Source organism: Camelus dromedarius, chromosome 22, assembly GCF_036321535.1.
Source record: "Camelus dromedarius isolate mCamDro1 chromosome 22, mCamDro1.pat, whole genome shotgun sequence".
NCBI classification, from domain to species: domain Eukaryota; kingdom Metazoa; phylum Chordata; class Mammalia; order Artiodactyla; family Camelidae; genus Camelus; species Camelus dromedarius.
The window spans coordinates 19,401,727-19,427,473 of NC_087457.1; positions in this window are offsets into that span (position 1 = coordinate 19,401,727).

Here is a 25,747-nt window from a genome sequence, read left to right on the forward strand (position 1 = left end):
TAATCCCTGTCTGTGTTTTGTGATGTTCAACTGAAGATCTGAAGTGCCACTGAGAAGAGTCCTATCATGTACCACACAGTCTTCCCACAAGCCCTTCTGCAACACCTCCCAAAGCCCACTTCCCTGCTCACGTTGACCCTGCCTTGACTACTGACACCTTGCCCTCACCTCCCACCCTTCCTCCAGGTGGGAGCAATTCCATGTGCTCAGGCTGTCCAATGGAGACCCCAGGATTCTGGAGGACAAAAATAGCACAGACATACATATCCTTATTCATTTTGGTTGATCTGAATGGAATGGGCTACATTTTTTGATATACCATTCAAATAGACTTATTCCCTTATCACAGACTTACAGACTGCTGAAGCAAGAAACAGCTTTAAAGGATGGTGTTCAGCTCCTTCACTTTGCGGTGTGAGAAACTGGGGTCTAAAGGACCAACATTCCCAGCCACACTCATTCCTTTAGCGCCAGAGCTTTGCCCAGAATTCCAGGTTCCTGGCTTCTGATCCCACTGCTTCACATTGTTAGGAGGAAAAAAAATAGGAGCACTTTTTCTATTACAGAAAGAACGGGAAGACCCCTTCATCCTCTGCCTCTATCCTTTTGGGTCAAAAGGATCCAGGACTAGAAGATGTACATGGAAGAGAGAGCTTACGCTTTAAAAACTTAAAAAGGCAAAAGTGAAAGGAGGTGGGTTTTTAACTCCCAGAGCAAAAAGTAAACTATTAGCATTCAAACCAAGAAGTCTCACATTGCTGCGTGACTTTTCTTCTGCTTATCTCATAAATCTGCCTAAGCTTTTGTGACCAGAAAGATGACCCCAATTTGGGGGACCTTGGCCTGGGATCCAAGGTTCCGATTTGTTCCAGGAGTTGCCCTCTGACTTTTTGTACAATCCTTGAGAACTACCTTAACCTTTTTGTGACCTGATCCTCTCTGTAAATGGAGATAATATTACTTGCCCTAATACAGTGCCTTTAAAAAAAAATCTATGAGATTTCCAGGGGGAAGTTGTGGTTTTTGTCTAGAGGGAAAAATGATACTTTGCCCCTGCAGCAACGTTCAGATAATTATCTGAGATAAACAATGCAATTAAATTTCTTTTTGTGTGTGTTCAGTACTTCTCAGCTGAACGACATGTAACTGCCCCAAGAATGCTTCTACCTTTAACTTTGTTTCATCCTGGAACATTATAAAGTCTCACAGGAAAAACTGCCCTTGGAGAAGGAAATTTAAAATAATAAATAAATTTAACCATCTCCTTTGCAACAGTTCTGAAGTGTGCCTGGACCCTCTCTTTCCTCTGTGTGAGCATAACAGGATGAACAAGTCTTCCTGGTTAATTATACCTAGTCCTGGGAGAAAGTTAGGGCGTCATTAACTTATTCACAAGTCAATATCCAAATACCAATGACTCCCAATTCTACACCTCAGTTTTGATCTCTCCAGTGACTTTTTTGCTTGAGTACTGCCAGCTGGTCTTCATTTGAGTATTTGGCAGCCAATTCCATCTCAAAATGTCCCAAATGGGGCTCATTATTACCTTCCTTTCCCCTATACCAGGTCACCCCCTGCCCTAGTTACCTATCCAAGCCTGACATTCATTCCAGATCATTTCCTTTCTCTCATTCAGTATTTTCAATCAATCAGGAAGTCTTATCAATGTCTCTAAAGTCTGTCTCTTCTTCCCCATACGACTGTCCTAGTCAAGTCCTTCATCATCTACTATTGCTAATTATTGATCCAACAAGTATTTGTTAATGATATATTGTAGGCCAGGCAGTATTCTAGACATCTGGGATACAGTCAGCAAACAAAATACACATAGATCCCTGCCCTTGAAGAGTTTATATTCTAGTGATGGGGGAGAAAGTGGATAATAAGAACATAATAAATGGGTAAATTACATAGCAAATTTTAAAAATAATAATTACTAAAAAAAGAAAGTGTGTCCATGTAAAACTGAAGCATTATGCTGTATACCAGAAATTGATACAACATTGTAAACTGACTATACTTCAATTAAAAAAATACACACACACACACACAAAGTAGAGCAGGAATATTGGGAAGAATTTTTGGCAGGAAGGCTGCAGTGTGCCATCTTAAGTAGAGTGATTGGGGTGAGTCTTTTTGAGAAGATAACATTTGAGCCAAGATGTGAAGGCAGCAATCTCTGTATGTAGTCACCTGGGGGAAGAACTCCGGGCAGCAGATAAAGACCATAAGCTGCGAGCATGGCTGGTATGTTCAAGAAGCAGTGTGAAGATCAGCACAACTGGAGTGAAGGTAGTGAGGGGAGGGCTGTCAGAAAAGAGGTCAGAGCTCAACATACAAAGTTCAGCCTTTTCGGAGTGCGGTCAGGAGTTACTGCTAGGTTTTGAGTGGAGGAATGATAAAATTCAATATATGTTTTAAAAGGATTGCTTTAGCTGTCACCTTGAGAAGAGACTCAGGGAAACCAGGATAGAAATGGAGACCAGGTAGGAGGTTGTGGCCAGGTGAGAGATGCTGGTGACTGGGACAGGGTGGTAGCAATGGACATGGTGAGAAAAGGAAGATTCTGGAAATATTTTGAAAGTAAAGCCAATGAAATCTCTGGAAGGACTACAGGGACTACTGGTTTATGGTAAGAGAAGTATAAGAGTTGGGCACAGGGAGTTAGACCTGAGTGGTTACCTGATTTGGGGGCTCCTTGTCCAGGACCCCCTCGTCAAAATCCACACTCCTGCCTGAGTAACCTTTCTAAACTGTAAACCTGATCCTGTCACTCCTCACTGAAAACCTTCAGCAGCTCTCCTTTACCTACATCCTCTTCATTTACCACAGGAGGCCTTTTGTGATATGGCCCTGCCTTTATCTTCTGACATAACTTCCAGCTGCTCTACCTTACAATTTTCCCAAACCACCTATGAGCACCTGCTCTCATCATCTTAGGTCACCTGCGCTCAGCATCTGGGGTCGTGATTCTGGGTCTTAGATAATGCTGTTTCATGTTTTCTGACTCTGTTTCTGAAACTCCCTTCTCCACTAATTTGCCTCATTGATGGTAACTCAATCTCCAGTCCAACTTCAGATATCCTCTCTTCCAGAAGGTGGGCTGAGTGCCCTTCTGTGTATACCTACAGTTCCCTGTGTAAATTCCCTTGTAACCATCATCACCTCATGCTGAAGTGTGTCTACCTCTTTTGTAACTAAATATAAGCTCCTCTCTCCTCCTCCGCCGGTACTTAGCACATTACCAGGCACATAAAACAATAAGACTTCCTTATGTGTTTGCTGCTCTGATTTGAAAGCTCAAAGGCTGGGTTTGCATAAACCAAATTCTGCCCCAGTCCACAGGTCTCCTGGCCATATTGCAGGAGACAGCACTGCCTTTCATCACTGAAAACAAAAAGAAGTTGAAGTGAGTGTGTCATGTATCTAATGACCTACTCCCTTTCTCTCTCTGCATCACCTCAGCCAACCTGGGCTCCAAGTAGTCCCACCAGCACCCTGGATGTTCTGTAATGAGTCATACACATTTTACAGTATTTATCTCCTGAACTTAAGAAACTAAAAGCACAAATGGCATTTTCTCTGGGCAGTTCTGGTTGGTGACTGCCCTGTGCAGGGTTAGCACATGGCAGTGAAAACTACAGCCCAAGGGAAGCAGCAAAGAGACATCTTATCGTGAGTGACAGAGGCTCAGGTTGCCTTTGGGGACAAAGTCTTAAGAGAAGCAGATGGGGCCTTTTTGTCAGCTTTCTATTCAAGGAAAATCAGGAGCGGAATAAAGAGGTTTTGGACACAAATGCTAAATGGAACAGAGCAGATGCAGGAAGCATCAAGCTGGGCCTTTCGGGTGAGGGAAAAAATGAAATGAAGACCCAAACAACGCATCCCCCCCAGAGCGGAATAAAGACGCTAGTGGTGCCTTACACTGTGTAGCTCTCACTCTGGGGGTTCTGGGATTCCAGCCAGGTGCACGGGGCCACAGCCTGGGCAGCTGAATGGTGCCAAGACCATTTGCTGACAGACAATGGTACCCCAGCCTGTTACCCAGACAGCTCGCAAAAGTGATGGGGAGAGGGGAGCCTCTGAGTGGCTACATCAGTGACAGCTTGGCAACCTCACGTTCTCTGGGAGGATGGAAGGGTTTGGGGGAGAGTAGTGGGGAGGTGTTGGCAAGGGCAGTGGGGTTGGGGCTTTAAAAAATCTCCAATGCCTCATGACTCTCTAAGTCTTTGGTAAATTACCTTTTATTAACTTCGTTAAGCCTCAGAGGCCTGGAATTGTCTCCTCAAAACTCAGCCATCTGTTCCCTTCCTGGCTGTAATTCTGACCACACACACACACACACACACACACACACAAAAGAGTTTCATTTCAGCAAAAGATTACTCTTCCTTTAAAAAAACCATGGGAAGGGAAATGGAGAGAGGGAAATGAATGAGGATTGAAATTTGCAGAGGGAGTTACATTACAAGGTGGCTATTTCTGAAACAGGACCAACCCTGACAAAATGTGTTATTAATTTCTTGTGGACCAGAGTGACGATAATCAACCCATCCAGCAGCACATTGTTGAACAATAAATAAATATGTATTAACCTATTTTTAACTGTAAGGGACTGGGCTAGATGCTGTGAAAGAAAAAAGACTTTTCAGGAAGAGTCATTGCACTCAAAAGAAGAGTAAACATTCAAATCGCCATTTTCAAGAAATATCAGCTCAAGAAATATTCCAAGACAGATATCTGTATGGCAGAGGCTAGAAGTTCTGTGCTTGTTGGGGTGAGAGTGCAAGCACTATGAGCTCAAAAGTTTCAAGGAAGGGAAAGGGAACTTAGGGAGATAAAAAAGATCCACAGAAACATCAAGTTCATCTCCCTACCCAGACAGAAATCCTTTCTGCAGCATACAACTTCTGTTTAAACATTTTTGATAACAGGCATCCATTACCTCACAAATCAACCCCTTCTGTCTTGAAGATACTCTTTTTTTTTTCCCTAGAAAATTCTCTACAACCTAGAGCTGAGATCTAGCTTTCTTTTTTTCCTGGCAGACAAAAGAGTTTCATCCAACCCCTCTTCAGACTTGAAGACAACCAGCAGCAGTCTCAATGCCCTCTCCTCTCCAGACCAACCATCCTTCCCTCTGCCCCGACATGACTCAGGATCTGGCCAACCTCTGGATGCATCTTCTACTCAGGGAAGACTCCTGCCAAAGATGGTGCCAGCCCAGAGCCTGGCTCTCCAGAAGTTTTCAGGTCAAAGATCTTGTGACCATAGTTTATCATCCTCTGAACATGATTCACCTATTAAAAGTTTAACAGTGCTGTATATTTCAGCCACCACATTGCATTGCGGGTAAGTAGCAAACTTGCGATCCAACAAAACCTTCTGTCTTTTCCACCTAAGTCAGGTGTCCCTTGCTTGAGCTGGAAGTCAAGGATGGGAAATTTGGAGTGGAGGGGAAGGCATTCTGGTTCAGGGGAGGAATTCAGACAATAAGGGTGTTCAGGGAACACTGAGTGGCTACCAGACATAAAAACCAATTTTGATGTTACAGTAAATAAAATAGTTTTATACCAGCATAGATATTACAGCACCAAATACAGAATGGAGAGATGGAGCCATGGAAATTAATTATATGTTAAAATTTCTTTTCAAATAAGTGGAACAATATGGACTATTCATACTCAGAAAACTTGGCTATCCATTTGTCTGAAGTGATGATTCAAATGCATTCTTAGCTATCATTATACATCAAAATTAATTTTAAATACATTAAATATCTCAATGTTACAGAAAGAAAAATGTTACATTATATAAATATCATATATATATGAAAAAAGACAGTTTTCTAATAATGGGGAAAATCTTCCTAAAGAAAGAGGACACAAGGCCCAAAGATGTAATTTAAAATGTTCTATACAACAGAAGGCTCTAGTTTATAGTGTTAATGATCCAGCCTCCTTGGTACTCACCAGGATGGATAATGGATTTTGGCTTGTGAGACAGTTGAGCTGTAAAAAGAGAGGATGATCTTCTTAGGAGAAAAAAAAAAGGTAATGTTCTGTAAAGTATTTTGAATATATAAAATATTATTTTTATTTAAACTTTCCAGATTGCAAATCTTTTTCAAACTGTGCTACTATGAATATATATACATATATGTAAATAAAAATATGGGATGTCTGTACATATATAGCTTTACACATTAAAAATATATATACATACACATATACATGTATGATTATATATAGCAGAAAAGTGTCAGCAACTTTCAAGGCTTTCATGTCCTATGACATTTACATACAATACCCACCTTCTCTAAATTCTACCCAAATATTTCTTACAGGAAAGCTGCCACCAGTCTCAGAGCAGTTGATGAACTTGGGAGAGTCTTGGAGGCAGAGAAAAGAACAAGATACAAAAGATGGTGGGATAGGTTTTCTGAGGAGTGGAGGGGAGGATTCCAGGAATGTGGTAGGAGCTCTGAGAAAGGTTATTGCATGAACTAATGATTGGATGAAAGAATGAACAAAGAAAGGGCCAGTAGTTAAAGGGCTTTTTAAGCTTTTGGCCTCAGAAGATGAATAAATACCCATCACAAGGCCTAGAGAAAAACCTGCCATCATGGCCTCAATCCTACAGGCACATGACAAGATGGACATCTCACCTCCTATTACTGTCTGGTTCACCTAATTTTCTGTCCGACTCTCACCCGTGACAGTGTGGTCTGTGATAGCTGTAACTCACTGAGGGAAGAGTCACAGAAACCTCATATTGAAAATGACCCTAATTTCAAAAAGAGAAGCAACTGCTAGTGAAATTTAGAAACTGAACAAGAAGAAACCATGGGATGTAATCATATAAAAAACTCAATTTTGTCTCCTCGTATCCCACTATAACCCTGCCCTTGGGAAGGTGAAGGAGACCTGACTACTTTTATGACTTATTTTGGTCACTCTTAGGGAAAAGAAAGTCTTTCAATCACTGTAAGACCCACCATGTAATTTCAATAACGTAAGGTGTCTAGTCCCAGGTAATAATCCTCAAATTTGAGTTATTGTTAAACTCCCCTTCTCCACTCCCAGCTGGGTGTGGCCTGGTTGCTGGAGTGTGACATCAAGAAAAGGTTCTACTTCTCTTTTTTCTTGCCTGGGGAGGGTCTCCCCCTAACCCCCTGCCCCAGCTTGCCAACCAGGATCCAGGAGGGAGAGGACCAGTAGGAAAGCAGTGCTGGAAAGTTCTCACTCCTCTGGTGCTGGTCTAAGATGGCTCACCCTCTCTGGACCTATAGATACCTGACAGGTTATCTGGAGATTCCTTGCTTTGTGCCTCTGCCCACAATTCCTGCAGTTTGGGCAATGATGCTTCATCAGCTGCCTGCTCCTTGTTCAGCTCTTGTTTTTTTCTTGATCCAGGCATGCAGAATCTCTGTTGATCTGCTCCTCCTTCAGGTTGGCTCAATCTGGATGTGAAACGGATCCAGGATAATTCCTTCTGCCCCAGAACCTCTTCTGTTCTGCAGGAGACATGCATTCTCTGCCCAGGTAGACTCTAGAGGTTCAGGGCAATCCCAAGCCAGCAACTCTTCTTTGCAAAGTGCCTGACATCTTGCCTGCACATCTCATCGACTTCCAGACTGCATGGGCAGTCAGACATCTCTCCTTTCTGCCCTCCAGCCACAGAGAACACATTTCAAGCCCTCAAAACAATCCCATTAAAGTGACTCTCACTTGTCTCCCTTAGATAGGAGTCATTGCAATGAACTACTCTCTCAGACAAACCCTCCTCACGTATTCTTTCTAATTCCCCCCTCTCTTGACCTTTCTATACCCCTGATCTGAGGGAACAGCCCTTGGGTGAGAAGCCCAGGACTTGTGTAACAAGTTTTCAGCTATTTCCTTTGAAAAACTGATGCTTGCCTGTCCCACAACTCATACTTTTCTGAGTGCCCTGGTCAAATACTTCGATTTAATGTGTATTTTTACACATTTTACACTTGACTGAATGCTACTTTTTTCCCAGGTCAATGGCTCTTATTCTATGACTCACTGAAGATCCCATGGGGGAAAATGGCTTAATACTCTTAATATGAATGTAACAACAACAACAACAACAACAACAACAACAACAACAGCAACACAGGACAAGGATTTTGGAGAGATGCATCTGTTTAATTTTTCTATGGTAGCCAGTCCCCTAGATGGCCCCCAATGACCCCTGCCTCCTGGTACTTGCACTTCTGTGTAGTGCCATTGTGTCAGGGTTGGTCTGTGTGACCAACAGAATACAGAGAAGAGATGGTATGTTACTTCCAAGATTAGGTTCTAAAACACTTTGGCTTCTGTCTTGCTTGCTCTCATTCTCATGTAGATACTCATGTTGATATTCCCTCTGGGAAAAGCCATGTTGTGAGCACCCTAGAAAGAGTCTCACACAGAAAGGAAGCCTCCTCCCAATGGATGTGGGAGTGAACTTGGAATTGAATCCTCCCAGTCCCCCGTTAAGCTTTCAAGGATAACAACCCCAGCTGACACCTTGACTGTGACTCAGTGAGAGATCCTGAAGCAGAACAACTCAGCTAAGAATCTTGACCTTCAGAAACCATGAAATACAATGCTAGTTGTTTTGAGTTGCTAGGTTTGGGCGTAATTTGTTATGCAGCAATGGATAACTACTATACTGTCTAAATAGTTAGACTAACAGGTTTTTTTTTTTTAATTTGTGAAATATTTTCACACCGATTATTACATTTACCAACATAACTAATCTCTCTTTATATTCTAAAGTCCAGCACAAAAATAAAATACAAGTTAAAGAATGCTTCATTTTGTCAAAATATTTATCGCAGAAATTTTTTTGAACAGCAGGCTAAGTAGGTATAATGAAAATATGATTTAATCTATAAAACCAACTTTCAGACAAACTCCTCCACCTGTGGGATCTTGCTACAGGGAAGGCACAAGCATAGACTGGGGAGCCCAGTGATGTCCCAGCTTTCCAGAGCTCATGGCTCCTGTGGGACAGGCCAGGTACTCCCAGGGCCTGAGCTATTCCTGGTCAAGGTCCAGATAGGAGCAAGGGATCTTACAAGGGAAAAAGAGAAAAATTTCCCTAGATGATATTTTACCTGTGGAAAATAAATACTCACTTACACATCAATGAATTGGTTATTTGTCAGACTACCAAAATCGGAATAAAGAAAAAAACTTATTTCTAGATTATTTCTAGATGTCTGAAAGTAGGGCTACCTAACCCTGCAGAAATAGATGCTGAATTACATAAAATAATCAGAATTTTTAAAAACTTCTCACATGCTATCACTCATTCCTATGACACCCCATACTAGGTAATATCCTCCCCCAGTGGCATTTATTTTGTTAATTGCAGAGACTACATGCTCCTTGAGATTGGGTATATTTCTTACTTATCTTTACTTACCAGCTTGCCTGGTATTTGTAGACTATCAGCAAATGTTTGCTGAATAACTGACCAACTGAATTAATTGATAAATTTTTCAGGCTTGTAAATGAACCTATTTGATCGTCTACATAATTTACCTAAATGAGGAGCTGCTGTTCTCATTTCTGCTCAGTAATGTTATGTGTTCGTTTTTGTTTTCTCCTATCTAGTGACGGATGTGGTCTTGCTTCACTTATTTTCCCCATAACCTCGGGGTGACACTAAATGAGACCTTACCTATTGGGCACTTTATCTGGTCAAAATTCCTTGCATGGTTATCATTCTTTGGTCTCTCACTCGACTCACAGTTGGATCAACTGACAGGGTAGGTATTTAATCCCCGAAATCAACCTCTCCAGATTATTAATCATCTGACTTCACTGGGTCTGAGTTCCTTCCAGTTCCATGTTATGAGCCTTTTTAACGGGACCTCTATCTCTGCCGCTCAGGGGAGCGTTTCATGGATGCGACAGAGAGGTGCACGCGTCTTCAGCCCTGATGAGGTGCTGTATGTGTGTGGATTCTAAGTTTGGGATAATTTTTCTTAACAAGCTAAAAAAAAAATTATCAAACGATCCTCAAGTTAACAAAGCTCTACTTTGATTCACATCTATAATTGTTTTACTTTTTTGTCTCATTCTGAACTGGGTACTGCCGTCACTCACTGTGTCAACTTGGAGATCCACTGTAACCTTTCAGCCGTCTGCAAAATGGAGCACATATAACTCATTTCTGTCAGAACGACAGTGGAGGAAGGTGTAAGCTAAGTGATTGAAATGCCATCTGTAAATATGACAGCCACACATGCCTGTTGCTGGAGGGTGAGCCAGTGTCAGGTTTCCACAGCCAAGAATCCTGCTCTGTGGACCACAAAGACTCAAGCTTGTAAATGCTGTTCAAATAACTAAAATGAAAATAACATACATGCTTACACACCCACCCATCCATCCTTCAATTATGTCTAACGGCTGAAAGCAAACAGAGGGGAACTGTGAAAGCAGTTAACAGCACGGACCTGGGAACCTTGGTGAAGCTCCAAAAACAAAATCTCTTCCAGTAAACCTATCATCAGTCTGAGTTTACTGCATTTCACCCACTGCTGATCCCAGAGCCTCAGGGTAACTTTTCACAAGAAGCTGGTGCCGATTTTTGACACAAACATCTGAGTTCGTTATAGTAGTTCTAGTCTTTTAATTGAAAAAACAGAACGTTCCCAAGGTTTGCAACAATCTGCAGCATATACCTGGAGGCTATGAAAGGTCTGAAGATGCTTTTCAGGTTCATAGAGGAGAAGGTTAGATTCTTAGGGTCCACTTTGTAGGCACTTTGGAAAAAAAGGAATTCTAGAATAAGATTCCTGGATTAGGTACAAAACTGATTAATGTCCTACAGGACAATAAAATCATGACTTTGAGGTTATCTTCTCTATCAAACAGAAATCTATAAAGTAACATGTAACCTCTTCATGTAACATCCTCCCCTCTGGACTCATCTTTCTATTCGGTTCACGTGGAAAAACCTTGCTCTCTTTAGATATTAAGACTCAATCTGTTTCAAAAGATACATAAACCCCAATGTTCACAGCAGCACTATTTACAATAGCCAAGGCATGGAAGCAACTTAAATGTCCATCAACAGATGACTGGATAAAGAAGTTGTGGTATTTATACATAATGGAATACTACCCAGCCAAAAAAGAATGAAATAATACCATTTGTAGCAACATGGATGAACCTAGATATTATCATACTAAATGAAGTAAATCAGACAGAGAAAGACAAATATCATATATCACTTATATGTAGAATTTTAAAAAATGACACAAATGAACTTATTTACAAAACATAAAGAGACTTACAAACACAAAAAACAAACTTATGGTTACCAAAGGGGAAAGGGGGAGGGGAGTTTGGGATTAGCAGATACAAACTACTATATACAGAACAGATAAATAACAAAGTCCTACTGTATACCACAGGGAATGATGTTTAATAGCTTATAATAATCTATAATGAAAAAGAATATGAAAAAGAGATTATATATGTATATAACTGAATCACTATGCTGTACATCAGAAACTAACACAGTATTGTAAATAAAACCATATTTCAAACAAACAAAAACTCAACCTGGTTGACAAGTTTTATCAGTTCCCTGTTACCAGACAAGACTAATAATCATAACTGGAATGAACCATGGATCAGGTTTCCCAAAGCAATGGTTTCCAAATCTTCTTTAAAAGGAGAACCCATTTTTCAAGTGAAATCATATGCCAATATATAAGTGACAAAACGGAAAACTGTTGGTACCATGATGCTTCTCAGAAAAGGACATAGAGTTGATCCTATCTGCCAATTTCATATTCATCCACTGGCTAAAATTTGTTTGTAGCCCCCAAATCCATACTTGCAGTGCTTTTGCAGTGATTCACTGACATCTGCAGAGCAGCAAAACATTAATTCACCTGATGTGCATGCTCCCAGCTAAGACTGAACAAGGCAATGTTTGTCTTCTTCCTTTGGCTCTAGTATTGTCAACAAGTGTCCTTTCTGAGGTCTATTTAGTGCCACATATTTTTGCATTTTTGTGCCTCTCGTTGGCAATTTTGCTGTTTGAAATGGCCCCAAGCATAGTGCTGAAGTGCTGTCTATGGCTGTAAACAGAAAAGGTTGTGGTGTACCTTACAGAGGAAATACGTGTGTTAGACAAGCTTCATTCTGGTGTGAGCTACATTGCCACTGGCCATGAGTTCAATCATTATGAATAGTTAATGAACCAATGATAACTCTTAAATAAGGTGTCTTTAAACAGAAACACACATAAAACAAAGTTATTTATTGACTTGTTGACAAAAAAGTTGTGATGAGAGCCTCACAGGAGGAGCCTAACTATATTTCCACTAGGAACAGTGGTTCAGCACTCCTTGATTCAGTGTTTTCCATGATTTGATAGCTCACGACTACCATGAATAGAAAGAATCAACTGTATCTTTGGAAAAATATCTGGATAATTGCTTAAATGAGATCGTGAAACCCCAGGAGCCTGGGCAGAAACTAGTTTGTTCCCATAGGGATGGAACAGAGAAAGGAAAGAGGAGAGGGAAGGGAAAAGGAAAGAGAGGGAGGAGAGGGGGTCCATTGGTAAGAAGGGACTTACTTAACTTTGGTTCAGTAAAGGGCCAAGACAGCAGATCTGTTACCAGGAGACTGCCATGGTGTTAGAGAACAAGAACGTCTGATACAGACTTTAAGGGTTCTTTGCCATACTGGGTACACTATGACCCTCTCCTTGTAGCTTCCGGCTCTCTCTCAAAGTCTACTGTGCTCACATCTGCTTCTCATGGTTGAGGCTTTTGGGGTTTGTTTTGTTTATTTTTGTTCCCTATGGAAATCAGAGATGCGGCTTAGATTCCCCGTTCAGCAAAGAGATGCAGAACTTTGTAAGGCGGCAGGATCTCACTCTGCAAAGAGAACCATGATGCTCTCAGACCTCCAGGAAGTATCTTGGGGAGGACTCTGCAGAGCCAGAGCCTTAGGAATTGAAAACTCCTTGCCCAGGCAATTTTACCCAGCTCGTAAAGGGCTGAGAGGGCCTGGGGGACATCTGGGACACCGGTGGAGCTGTTCTGTTTGAGGCAGGGCAGGAGGCAGAGTCCTGTCTAAGTGTCCTTCCCTTCACCACCCCCCAACTTTGCAGAACAGAGTATGAACAGCACAGACCTGAAATGTAACAGACCAAGAAGCACAGCTCTTTCTTGGACATGTGCCAAGTACATTCCCTGACTGTGGATTTAACTTAACCCATCTCCTCTTACTTGGCTTTTCATAAGGATCACAGGGCACGCAGAGCACAGCCAAAGAACCCAGGACTGGGCTGGGGCAGGAAAGCTTGGGGCTCCCTGTGGTTAAAGGCAGCTGAATATTTGATAGCAGCAGAGCTGAACCCTTCACTTGTCTTTCCGCTTCCCTGAAGAATTCTACTGGTAATCAGGCTCCCCACTGACCTGGCTTCTTTCCTGGAGGATGGAGCTTTTAACCAAATGAAATCAGCCTCTTGAACATTCAGCAAAGCTTGAGCAGGAGGTGATTTCCCCTGACTCTGTGCATGTGCTAGAAAAGCCCTTGCCACCTGAGTCCCTGGATCTCTCAGAGTGGGGCGGAGGGAGGGAAGCGCTGACGTGGAGAACCTGCTCAGTGCACAGAGTATTCCTCTGTACCCTCCCCAACCAGCAAGCAGGCAGAGAGACAGAAAGAGGTGGGGTTGCTGCTCCTGCAGCACCTGCTCATTCAAGAGCTAAAGATTTGCAGAGCAGACCTTGGCCCTCCCGGCGCACCTGGTCTTTTTGCTTTTGCTCTGGGGACTGGGATCCAGTGACCCAGGACCTCCTGTTCTGTTTCCTGAGACAAGAGCATTCACTGGCCATAATTACAAGCTTACATTACAAACATCTTTTCATTCCCTTTATCTCATTTTTTTTCTTTTCTCGATTTTGTCAAGGCTGATACCTGTTTTCTCCTTTTAGGGTTATGGACCAACAAATCAGGTTATAATGCTCTGTGACAAGGAAAATTTACTTGCTCCACATAAATGTGTTGGATGTAGGTGGTGACAGATAAAAAAAGATTATTCTTCAAAATGTCGTGGTAAGATGCCAGGTGCTGTTAAGTCTTCCTACAGATTTTTAGAAAGTTAAAATGCTGGTGTCTTTTGATAACATGAACTGAAGAGACAGAACAGTCAGGTATTTGGTCACTCCTGTAAAATATCTGCTAGACCATTTGTCTGACTCAGAAGATTGTTTAATCAGGCAAAATAGTTTGACTAGTAGACCTGGACGAATACAGACTGGAAGGGATCCAGATTCATAATATCTTCGTGGAGTCTAGTTAAAAGATTTCACAATAAAATATGAATGTCTCTTCCTTCTTCTATCCCTACCCGACCTAGCTGTGTGCAAGTGGGATGAGGTGAGGGGTGAGGGTGAGCTGTAGGACAAGTACTACAGCCCAGTGGCCTAGCGGCAGGTGCAGTAGGGGAACAGTAGGTTGGAAAGCCAGGCTCAGGGGACCCAGGTGCAGGGACCCTCAGCTCATCATCCTGCTTTGAAGGAGATTCAGTGTTCATGGATCTCAGCCCCTATTTGGGTGAGTAGGTACTGGACAAGGTCGATGAAGGCACTTGTGGGATTTTTCACTGTCTCCTGTCAAACACACTTTGTTTTTAATCAGAACCTCTCATCTAACAAAGACTCATTAAGCACATACTGTTGCCAAGCACTGTGTGGTCCAGAGTGGCCTGACTGCTCCCAGATCAGACTCATTTGGCTGCCTGCCTGTGTATCTACAGGGCCAGGTTCACTGAGAGCAGTGGTCTTTGGTATTCTTGTCTGAAGCAAAGTCACATCTTCTGGGACTCAGTCGTGACACCTGAGCTGCTTCCTAAGAGAGAAGAGTAAATCCTCCTCCCTCCCTCCCTGTGACTTATCAGGGATGCAGACTTTAGGTCATCAACTCTTTATTTGACTTCAGGTCATTTTCATCACGAATGCGATACCCAGCCTCCCTGCACCATCTCCAATGCAGCCTACACACCACTGTTAGATTCCTCCTCCTTAAATATGGCTTTGATCAGCAATCCTCCCCTGCTCAAAAAAGCTTCAAATAGTTCCCACTGCCTACAGAGCAAAGAGGACACTCCGTAGCCTGTCACTACAGCCCCCTCACCCCCAACATGGCCTTAGCCTGCTTTCTTCAAACCCATCTCCTACGTCTTTTCTAAAGGAAGCTTCTTCTTCTGTCAGTTCTCTGTAGGATGCCCAGAGCATGCCTCACACACCCTTTCCCCAGTGTCTTTATACATAAATGGCTCCTCCAATACTGGGATGTCTCCCACGCTCCGCTCTTTTTCCATAAGAATCCTCCCCAGTCTTCAAAAACTGGTTCTTTCTCTAACTAATTCTTAAATCATTCAGCCCACAGTGACATCTTTCACTGCTCTGCCTTCACTAAGTCAAATATGCATTCATCTGGTGCTTCCAGTTCTTTCCAAATTTATTGCATCAATAAGAAATAGGTGAGTGGGTGCTGGCAACTGTAGGGCCATGGCCATGGGATGTTCTCGAGGCTGTTCCCCTTCTCCTTTTTAAAGGGCAGGCATGATCTGGAGTAAGTAAGGAGAGGAGAAGGAACAGGAAAATTCTCAAGGGAAGAAATACCTGGCTTTGGTCCTAAGACAAAGGAAGTTTTCTAATTGGCAAGGCTGTTTTACTTAATAAATGGAATTCTTCACTGTTTTCTGTCAAATATACTTTGTTTTCTAAAGCAAAGGGTTTAGTATCGCTGCCTTTATATGTAAAGCTGATGCCATTGTCTTCATCTCAGCCCTTCTAGGAGCCTGCTTCTGCCCTGTGTTGTAAGCAGTGGTCATGGACTTCACTGAACCAATCACACACCCTTACCCAGGTGCTGCCAGCAGGGTCCCTAGCTGACATCTGGACACTGTGCTATGGAACATGAGCCAGCCTGACTGCTCATTCCTGACTCAAGCCTATGACCTTGGTTTCATGAATATATTGGCAGCCACAGAGCACTGTGGCATCGATATAGGATAAAGCCTTTATATATTATGAAGAGACATTCTGTTCTTCCCAATACCATGGCATGAGAAAGCCTCTTGGGCTGAATTCCAAGAATCTGCAAGCTATGATAAAAAGAGTCCCTTGATGACAAATCTGAATGCCTGCTCTCTGATCCTCTATCAATTCTTCATATGACTGGAAAAGCACTTTGTTCTTGGTGGTGGTTTCCTCATCAGTAACTAAAGGTTGTTTTTTTTTTTTTTTAATAAGTAATCTCTTGGGCCTCTTTAAGATCTAGAATTCTATGTATCTGAATCATCTTTGTGCCCAAGACTGAACTAAATGACCTCTTAAGATGTCTTCCAATACTGTGACCCCTGAGACTTGCTGTATACAGTCACTACTGCAGGAAGCAGAACATGCACTTGTGGAAATCTACATAGGCAGTTTCACTGCTTTGGAATAGTGCTCACAGTCTTTCTCTGCTTAAAGTTTTATGCTTGTTTGTCTATTTGTTTAATCTGAAAAGGCAAAGTTGTTGGCTCCACTGGTATTAGCCAAGAGTCTTAATTGTAAGCAACAGAAATCAAGTGTGGTTAACTTAATATGAAAAGAAATCCACTGGAAGAGTCTTTGAATTCAGAGATTCAGCTCTGTGAACTGAGAACCAGAAGGACAAAAAAGGGTGTGTAATGAACAGGCTGATCCATCTGCGATGTTTGACCACTGCAGATCCGCACCCTTCTTCCTGCTTGCTCTACATCTGGGCAACCAAATTAAGAAGACCCGGTGGGTGTTCTACGCCTCTGCTGGCAGCCAGGAATCTCAAATAATGCAGCCTCTAGCCCAGTGCATGGCCCCAGCCTGGCTCCACTTTCTACCCACAATAAAACCCCATCCTGGTCACCTCATCAAACCCACAATAAGCCTTACCCTCTTTCCCTTCCTGGGAATCCTCAGCTTGTTTTAAACACAAAATACATTTATTCACACTCATTAATAAGTATATTGGGACATCTCCCCTGAAGTACAAATAAATTCTTGGGCGGGCAGATACACTCACTTATGAATGCACTGATCAACACAGGGTAGAAACGAAGGAGACTGGACAGCTGGACCAGAGCCCAGGTTAAGCTGAGCACAGGCTGCTCCCCTGTCCGACTCTTGATGCTGCCACAACTTCTGCGAATAGTTTACAAACTGACCCTGGGTCTTTGTATCATGCCCCTAAGGCTCAAAGTTTTAGGTGGGAGAATTACATTGTCTGAGCCTAGGCATATGCCATCCTGGCTGCCAGGGGCAGAAGGAATATCCCTTCTTCTGCTTCTTTAGTTAAGAACACAGCAGATTTAGAAGCTGTTGGGGGAAAAATCAGTAAGATGAAATGAAGTAAGCTTCCAATGCAATACTTGAAGATGCAAGTGCTTTAAGTTTTGAGACTTAACAGTTCTTTATAAACAAACAAAAAAAATGCAAACCTGCAGTGTACATGTTCTTACAAAGCTTTATTTTTTAAACTAAGATAAAATTCACGTAACATAAAATTCACCTTTTAACCATTTTAAAGTGTACAATTTGGTGGGGTTTAGTATATTCAAAGTGTTGTGCAACCATCACCACTGTCTAAATCCAGAACATTTTCATCACCTTAAAAAGAAATCCTTTACTCACTAAGCAGTCACTCCCCATTTCCCCTTCATCCCATCTCCTGGCAACCACTAATCTGCCGTCTATTTCTGGATTTGCCAATACTGAACATTTCAAATAGGTGGACTCGTATAATATGTGGTCTTTACTGACTGGTCTCTTTCACTTAACACAATATTTTAAAGGTTTATTCATGTTGTAGCCTATGTCAGTACTTAATTCCTTTTTATATCTGAATAGTATTCCATTGCATGGATATGCCACATTTTGTTTATCCATTCATCAGTTGATGGGCATTTGGGTTGGTTCCACTTTTGGGTTACTATGAATAATGCTGCTATGAAGATCCATGCATGAGTTTTTATGTGAACATATATCTTCAGTTTTTTTGAGTGTATGCTGAAGAGTGAAACTGCTGGGTCTTATGGTAACTTCATGTTTAACTTCTCAGAGAACTGCCAAACTTGTCCACAGTAGCTGCACCATTTTACATTTCTACCAACAATGCATGAGGTTTCTGATTTCTCCAGATCCTTGCCAATACTTGTTACTGTCCGTGTTTTTGATTATAGCCATTCTGATGGGTATGAAGTGATATCTTATTGTGATTTTGATTTACATTTCCCTAATGACTAATGTTGTTGAGCATCTTTTCATATGCTTATTGGCCATTAGTGTATCTTCTTTGGGAAAATGTTCATTCAAATTCTTTGCCCATTTTAAAATTTTTTTGTCAAGTTGTAATAATTCTTTATATATTCTGGATATAAATCTCTTGTCAGACATATGATTTGCAAATATTTTTCCCACTTTGTGTATTAACTATTCACATTCTTGATTCCTTTGAAGCACAGTAACATTTTTGATGAAGACCAATTTATTGTTTCTTTTGTCATTTGTGCTTTCGGTGTCATATGAAAATTTAAATTTTAACAGATACTTGCTATTATATTAGGTTACATGTCACAATTAACCAATTCATTATTTAAAATTTTTTCCATAATTTTTTGCTCCTAAAAGTAATGAAAGATTTGTGCCTTTTTTTAATTTTTAAATTTTTTTCTTAGGAAAAATTTTTATCACTATAATTAGTCAAATGTTAAGAACATTTTTATTTACTGAAGATTCTTCTTTAAAAGTATTCTATCAATTTAAATTGTTAACAGCAATGTCTAAGTGTGTCAGTTCCTAAGCAGCCTTGCCAAAATTTGGATTTAGTAAGTTTTCTTTTCTTTTAGCCAGTTTAATGATATCTATTATTGTTTTAATTCATACTTTTAAATTATCAGCAAGTTTAAACACTTTTCATGGTTACCAATTTTCTCTTACATGTTTTATTGAGAACAGAGTATTTAAAAATATTTTCTAATTATCAAGCAGCATTTGTCGAATGTAGAAAAGCATGAAAAACAAAAGTCATCTATAATCCCACCACTGAGAGAGAACGAAGTTAGATATCTTAGGAAACTGGAGTCACGCTCCTTTTATACTTTGAATCCTTTTTTCCCTACGACATCATTGCCCACACCTGAATAAGGTATATTAATTTTACAGTGTTGTTTTTATTTAGCTCTAAAATTAGTGTAACAGCATGAAAGAAGGGGGCCCAAATCTGAGTTTCCAGAAAGGACTGGGCCAATGTTCATGGTCCCAACCCCTGGCTTCTGAGTTGAGTCATAAAGATCTCTCGGCTGTGACAGCTGACTGTCCCCAACATGGTACAGCATAAACTGCTGAGAACCTTGGCAATGATATGGTTTCACACTTTTCATGACTATACTCTAAGACCCTCAAGATCAAGTACAGGGTGCTATCTGTACTGTAGCAGAGTCTCCAGTTATTCTTTTGATCACTTACATTTTCTAATGTTAATTTATTCTTTCATCAACTGCAATTGATAAGATAAAAAGTAGGTTAACAAGTGACTTCACACTTGGAGTTTGCCATTAAGTATTTTCAGTTTGGTGACTAAATAGTTCCATAGCTAACAGCCACACTGAATTCAAGATTAATACTTTAAAGATTTAATTGGTATTAACAGAGACTTTCAACCTACAGCTAATGCACAGGATTGTGTTAAAACTTTTAAACCTAAACTAGCCTTCATTTCATAATTGTTGAATCTAATTATATTTCTGTGTAGACCATTTATTTTAAAAAGTAATTCATAAGGTCAGAGTTGCCTTGACATTTGAGGAAGCAGCTCCCTTTAGTAACTATCTATGAACATGCCATTAATTTGGGGGGGGGGGGGAGTGTCCCTCTTTAAGTGCTAAAGTATAAATTCAAGGCCTAAAGTCATATTCTGTGAAATTTTTTTTCTAGTCTTTCAGGAAACCCTCATTATTTGTGGATGTCCATGTATTTTAGGGTTTTCTTTGACAATTGTACCGATGCCCCCTGTTCTATTCATCCACAGTCATTCAGCTAAAGTTGAAGCTTTGGCGTTACCTGAAGATAGAATTCACCTTGGAGTTAGTAGTGTGGGCTACCTTCATATCACTTAACCTTTCCAATGTAGCATAGTTCACAGACTTACCATGAAGTACCCACCAGCTAGGGAGAGGCTCAGTTACCCTAGTCTAAGGCATAGCTTAGATAACTTTGAAGTTCCTTCATACCTGGAGGCTATGATTCAGTGTTGACTTCTAGTAATACTGTGGAAACTGCATGCCAATAACTTTTAGATATTATCTCAATCTTCATGATGTTGACTTATAAATTTAATAACTGTTTTAATTTGTAAAAAAAAATGTACACTGAAAAGATAATTGTGCCAACCTAGCTCTGAAGCCCAGTTCACAGCTGTAGGGAACCCTGAATCAGACAAAGCAGGTAAGGATCTCAGGGTAGCACTGGTTCCTCTCTTCCTCTTCCCCTGGCTGCAGGAGTTTTTGTTTTAGAAAAAAGAATTTGATCACCAAAAGAACTCCGTTACTCCTTTCCTAAACACCCTGTGCTCCTCTTGACTCTTGGCAATCTTGTATTTCCTTTCTTAACCAGAGTCACAGGTAGAGCATAGATACTATTTCACGTAGGGTACATTTTGAATGTGACAGGGAGCCAGCCAAATTGTTACACAATGGCGGGAACAAGCCATATTATTCTCTGTTGGGTTCATAGCAAATTTGGTTGGAGTGGGAGTCTGCCAATAGAGACAGGAAATGGTAATATACTGGAAAACATATTTGCATAAATGCTTGTATTTTCCCACATTTCTATGGAAGTGAAGAAAATACACGTACTGTGTTGAGAAGATTTCTGGTGCTGTCTGGAGCCCCTCTTTTCCTTACCTTGCCCTTGAACAAGTCTCATAAAAAATCTCACCAAAAATCTCATCATCCCTTACACCGTATACAAAAATCAACTCAAAATGGATCAAAGACTTAAACATAAGACAAGATATAATAAACCTCCTAGAGGAAAACATAGGCAAAACATTATCTGACATACATCTCAAAAATTTTCTCCTAGAAGAAATAAAAGTAAGAAGAAACAAATGGGACCTAATGAAACTTACAAGCCTCTGCACAGCAAAGGAAACCAGAAGTAAAACAAAAAGACAACCTACAGAATGGGAGAAAATTTTTGCAAATGAAACCGACAAAGGCTTGATCTCCAGAATATATAAGCAGCTCATACGACTCAATAAGAAAAAAATAAACAACCCAATCCAAAAATGGGCAGAAGACCTAAACAAGAAATTCTCCAAGGAAGGCATACCAATGATCAAAAGGTACATGAAAAAGTGCTCAATATCACTAATTATCAGAGAAATGCAAATCAAAACTACAATGAGGTATCACCTCACACCAGTCAGAATGGTGTCACTCAAAAATCCACAAATGACAAATGCTGGAGAGGCTGTGGAGAAAGGGGAACCCTCCTACACTGCTGGTGGGAATGAAGTTTAGTGCAGCCACTGTGGAAAACAGTATGGAGATTCCTCAAAAGACTAGGAATAAACTTACCATATGACCCAGGAATCCCACTCCTGGGCTTATATCCAGAAGGAACCCTACTTCAGGATGACACCTGCACCCCAATGTTCATAGCAGCACTATTTACAATAGCCAAAACATGGAAACAGCCTAAATGTCCGTCAACAGGTGACTGGATAAAGAAGAAGTGGTATATTTATACAATGGAACACTACTCAGCTGTAAAAACTGACAACATAACGCCATTTGCAGCAACATGGATGCTCCTGGAGAATGTCATTTTAAGTGAAGTAAGCCAGAAAGAGAAAGAAAAATACCATATGAGATCGCTCATATGTGAAATCTAAAAAACAAACAAGCAACCAAAAAAAAAAAAAAAGCATAAATACAGGACAGAAATAGACTCATAGACATAGAATACAGACTTGTGGTTGCCAGGGGGGTGGAGGGTGGGAAGGGATAGACTGGGATTTCAAAATTGTAGAATAGATAAACAAGATTATACTGTATAGCACAGGGAAATATACACAAAATCTTATGCTAGCTCACAGAGAAAAAAATGTGACAATGAGTGTGTATATGTCCATGTATGACTGAAAAATTGTGCTGAACACTGAAATTTGACACAACATTGTAAAATGATTATAAATCAATAAAAAATGTTAAAAAAAAAATTTCATCATGCCTGCATCTCCAGAGGCCTATGGGCATAGGGGGTGGAGGGTGCACTGGAAAGACGCTGGTGCCTATAGTCACCCAGAGAGAGCATGGCCTAGCTTGGAGTCTCCTGCTGTACCAATTGTGCAGGCAAGGCCTTAGAGGAACTCTGGGCATTATGCAGGGAAAGAGAAAATTGCCAATGCCTTTGCTTGGTGTAGACTTTCCTTTCTAAGTTTAAAGAAGTACTAAGACCATCTGGCCTTTGGTTTCCTACAGGCAGCTCAGGCCCTAACTGTTTATCGCTCCTCACAAACTCAAGCCTGCCTGACCTGGTAAAGGAGTCCCACCAAAACAGGCCCTTGACCTTCCCTTGCTCTGTCACTGTCCTTGCTCTGCCCCTTGGCCAAATAACCCCAGACACCTGGGTTGGAAATACAGTTTTCTTAGAACACTGCCACACCCAGTCATACATGGCTGCTTTCATCTGACAGCAAAGGAGCTCAGTCCTGTAGGCCACAAAGCCGGAAATATTCACCTTCTAGCCCTTTATAGAAATAATGTGCTCACACATGGACCCCCGCTCTGCTCACACCAACCTGCTTGCCTTTGTCTGCAGAGGGGTTTTTAAACCAGGCTGTGCTCCTTCCTAGGTTTCCCCAGGAAAGGTTCCCTAGGCTAACTTGTCCTTCTCTTCTAAGGCTCAGTGTAGGCATCAGTGGCTCCAGGAAGATTCCTGTGACTCCAGATTGAACTACATATCCTTCAGGGATAAGGATTATATATGATTAGCTTAATGCTTTCAGGGCCTTAACACGCTGTCTGATACAAAACAGGTACTCAATAAAGTGTGCTGGATTTGTGTACTGGATGTGCACTGTTCCATCTTGCTGCCAACAGGAGCATGAGAGTAATGGCCAATGGTATAGAAATGGTTTACTGAGAATTTTAATGGCAAATGCACTGGGGCTTCGAGGTTGCATAACCTGCTGTCAAGCAAAATGAACTGCCAGGCCTGTCTCAGATCCCATTCAAGGGAGTTTAATCAGGGGTGTCAAGGAAGCCACAATTCTGATTCTTGTTTTAATTGTCACAACCTGTCACTAAGAACCTCACAGGTTCCATGACAGACAGGCCCCAGGGCCATTGACAGAAATGTGCAGTACTGCCTCTTCATGAATGTCAAAGGCAAGTCTGCTCTTGGGCTTTTCCAAAAGAGTTCTGATTCTGAGATCCTATTAGATGTCACTTGCCCTAAGCCCTGTTTTTATGTGCTGCAAAGAAGACTTCTATTTTGGGTTGGATTGCCAGAAATACAGCTAATGTGGAAAACTGCTTTCATGAGCCACTCACCAGGGAAATCTCTAGGTATGGATTTCTTGGTGTAAAAACAGCTGAGCATTTATATATAAATATGCATGAGTACAATTTACCAGAGCACTAAATGATTAGAAAGGTAGTCTTTAGCTAAACTGTACCACATACTACAGTATGCAATGGCAGAAGGTTAGTTCATCTTTATCTTAAAACCAGGTTAAAAGATGGTCTAAAAAGGGACAATAAAAGAGATGATAATTCATGGGTTAATATAGAAAATGATCCTGAAAAAAGTAAGACACAGTGATTCCCTTTGTAACTGACTTGTGATCCCATCAGGATTATACCTTTGGAAGCTTGCATTCAAGGACTATTTCAAATTTAGCTTTTAAAGGAACTGCAATATTTGAGATGAAATACAATCTTGTCCTAGTAAGGACGTAAGTGCTCTCACTCCAGGTTAGAATGATTCCAGCAGGCAAGGTCTGATCTCCTCTAGTGCTGCTGACTGCCAACTATACAGGGATTAAATAGCTGTGACATGCCCCCTCGTCTGGCCCTTTGTTTCCTTCCCCTGCTCCCCTCCCTCCCCCCCCCCCTCCTGCTGGTCTTCCTCACCATTTCAGACACAATGAACGCTAAACTAGAAAAAAATATATTTTGTGTGTAATCCAATGTTTTCATTTTACAGATGAAGGAAACAAGATTCAGAGGTGAGGTACCTTGTCAGAGATCCCTAGCACATTTCAGGGATAAGACTTGGACCCGAATGCCCTGGGTCCTGAAATGATATCCTCTCTATGCCATCATGCCCCTGCCAAAAAGTGGATAGGAGAGTTAAGAAGATGAAAACTACATCAGTCAGAATCACTGACTTGAAGCAAAAGGAAAATATGTGATTGGCCAGGAGATAAATTAATTCATTGACAGTACCTCCTGATTACCTCAAGGATAAAAGAGAGTTGGAAAAAAATGTGGATTTTAATTATCCATGAAGATGAGATGGTAGTCATTTAGCTCAAATGTGTCCCTTAACATTTGATGGTGCTGAGTAAGCAGGCACATCTCTGAAATGAAAGGCATTCTATGGAAAAGCATGACCATTGATAATTAAGATAACAGAACATTTTAATATACTGATTTTAAGTTCAAGGATTTCAGAACCATTTGAAAATGAAAGAAGTCCAATCTAATTTGTCTTATTGTGTTTCAATACAGTGTCGTATCAGAGGAATATATTGACTTCCATTGCTACTTACATTTTTTTAAATTAGTGGAATACTTTAAGAAATTGTTAGCAATACACATTCTCGTTAAGATACCACAGAAAGAAGCACTACTAACAGGATTCTCCTCCAACATCCTGCAGCTCTGCAAAATCACCTGCAATTTTCTAAAAACTCTGATAGTCTGTGCCCTGTTTTGTAACACATCTTAGTTGAACTTGACTCATTTCTGTCACTGGTGGGTCATCCACTGACCCCATGGTGGCAGGAGTTAATGGGGCATCCTAGCAGGGATATATGTGGTCTCAGGAGTGAATTTTTATCCGATGTTAAATAATCCTTCCACATCAACAAGACTCTGTATGTCCTACTGGTAGTGTCCCTTTTTTCTCCTTGTAATGCTATGGAACATCCTCAGTGTAATTTACAACAGAGAGAGATGCAGATAATGGCTCACCCAAGCTCCTTAATGTTTAAATCATGGTGATAAAACTTGACAGATGGAAAGGTCAGAAGTTTGTCTTGACTATTACCACAGCCATCTAGGTGTTTTCTCCCCAGAATAAAGCTTCCATCATTAATATTCCTTTGGGTCTCAAAGGATTTAACAGTTCAGAGTGTACCTTAGCCTGGGGCAACTCTTCTTTTCCTCATTTTTGTCCTTATCATTCATAATTACTAAGAGTTTTAATACCTTGTTTCAAAGTCACATCACAGTTTTTATTGGTCATTGATCTGCTGCAAGTGTCTACAGGCAGTGTCACACAAAGCATTTGTACTGATTTCTAGCTTTGATTCTCCCATTTATTATTTGCCTGATTTGGGGTAGGTCATTTTACCCTCTAAGCCTCTCAGTTGAAAAGTGAGAAGGTTGGGTTAGATTATCTTTAGATTCTCATCTAGTAGTCATAATCTCAAGTATT